This window comes from Hylobates moloch, unplaced genomic scaffold, assembly GCF_009828535.3.
Source record: "Hylobates moloch isolate HMO894 unplaced genomic scaffold, HMol_V3 SCAFFOLD_6, whole genome shotgun sequence".
Classification (NCBI taxonomy): Eukaryota; Metazoa; Chordata; class Mammalia; order Primates; family Hylobatidae; genus Hylobates; species Hylobates moloch.
Window position 1 is genome coordinate 123,689,282 of NW_026652281.1, and position 2,226 is coordinate 123,691,507.

A 2,226-nucleotide genomic window follows, 5' to 3' on the forward strand; every position below is an offset into this window, starting at 1 on the left:
ATTCACTAAGCAAACTTAAGCCAAAAAAGAGGTGTTCATTGTAAGGACTCAGGGATGTTTTTAGGAACTGAAGGGAATGAATGTCATCAGGTCCCAGGAATGGGCTGGAAATAGGAATTTTTTCACAAACATCTACTTCTGCCTTTTCTCTCTGCAGATCCACTTTTGCCTCTCTAAAATCCAGCGTTTTTCAAACTATCTGTGCTAACACACAGTATAAATGAGTTATACTAAAATGAAATAAATCAGCCCTGATTTTTTTATTATTAGATTCCATAGACATAAAATTATTCTGTCGAAGTACTATAAAGGTTCCTACGGGCTTCCTTACTCTCAGTTTCTGTCCTTAATTCCTCGTGGACTGGTAACAGATGGGCTTGTAAGCAGGCATGACTGCAGTTTACACAGCAAGTGTGGATCACTACCCCTCATGCTCAGATCCGTACCCCTCCACAAGAAACCAGACCAAACTGAACGGTAATCTTTTAGCCTACAAGTGTGATTCAGGCTTTGCTCAACGGTGTTTCATAATACTTTTGTCTATGCAGCTATGGCCACTAGGTGGGGGCAAAGAATAAAAACATGGCAGCCAGGGGTGTGTCCTTGTCGGGGCGGGGGAACACTGTTAAGGGGTGAGCCGAGGGAACACCTGAAAATGGGTCTACATAGGGAGGTTTTCAGCACTACTGATTCTATTTCTTCTGAAAACACGTCATGAAAAGACTTGTGATGCCTGGTGCAGGGACTCTGGGAGGTGACTGAACGCGTGGCTGGGAACATGGAGGGGAAAAGTCATACGCTAGTTTCACAATTCTCACTAGTGTATTTTGAGAGAGTTCCCATCACATTTACACTCGCTGCCAGCCTACTCCTATTTCTATATGGAAATATTTTTCAAGCACACAACTTCCCAGATCTCTGGCACAAACTATCTAAACCGTATGCTTCTCTTGCAGATGTTTTATGGATTAATTTTTTATCTCATGCCAAGGAATTGAAATGTCCACTTGGGATTTAGTCAAGCGAAGGTCCAGATCTTTTCAAAACGGTAGTGACAATGTCAAGAATCATTTGGCATCTAGGGAAGGTTCCTTGAGTGAGTCCTAAGTGAATTTGTCAGTGCTCTTCGTTACTTTACCTAGGAGAAGGGTACAGAGGGGTAGCTGACGTAAATGTAGGCCTTGGTTATTGATACTCCTCTTTCCCAGCTTTCTTGGAACAGGCTCGTTTAGCAAGCAGATACCTGTAAGACATGGAATTGGTACACTAATGGAAAGGCTTTGGTTTAAGAGACTTAGGCCAATTCAAGTCCAGCTTAAAAATGCAGAAAGTTACTGTGGTACGGTAATTGCATGGATGAACTGTAAGCCATTAGAGATAAGTGATCAAGAGTGTGGACTTCGGGCGCGCCCCCTTCTGCGCATGAGCAGTGCTGCTCCCAACCCGCCAGTCGCGGTCTCCGGCGCCAGCTACGCCGCTGCCGCTGTCACTATGGCCCATTACAAAGCCGCCGACTCGAAGCGTGAGCAGTTCCGGAGGTACTTGGAGAAGTCGGGGGTGCTGGACACGCTGACCAAGGCATCACTTAGGAGCTGCTACTCCAGAAAATCCAGAAATAGAGCTGCTTCGCCTAGAACTGGCTGAAATGAAAGAGAAATATGAAGCTATTGTAGAAGAAAATAAAAAACTGAAAGCAAAGCTTGCTCAGTATGAACCACCTCAGGAGGAGAAGCGTGCTGAATAGGATTCTTCTCCGTTGAAAAGACAATGAAAAATGGTTTTGTATGACTTGAATAGTTTGTATAGTATATAATCTTTTCTGAACAGATGCTATAGAACTCTTTTAATATGTTTAATTCACCTATCACACTCTGTTAAAAACACATAGAATCATCAATAAAAACTCAATATAACTTTCTTTGGGTCTTAAAAGCAGGAGAATCCAAAGTAAATCCTGAACAAAACCTAAACACAGCCATCTAACTCATTACCTTAAAAGACATTCTGTTTATTAGTCTGATTAGGAATGATGGCACTGGTTGTATTTTAGCCAAGACAGTTTAGCATGGAGCTATTCCTTGGTGTAGTTCAGGATATGAACACAGGTACAGTCATTCTTTGAAGGTGACACTGTTCTGTATATTTTCTATAGGCAGCTGGAGAGATGCGTGTGACACAAGATGCTTTTGTACGGGTTCCCATGAATCTTCTGCTCTTGTTTGTGTA

At 42.6% G+C, this 2,226-nt stretch overlaps 1 pseudogene; it reads left to right on the forward strand.

The window, feature by feature from the left end:
• The first annotated feature begins 1,448 nt into the window (after positions 1-1,448).
• LOC116471673 (c-Myc-binding protein-like) lies at positions 1,449-1,918 on the forward strand (annotated as a pseudogene).
• Positions 1,919-2,226: the final 308 nt, after the last annotated feature.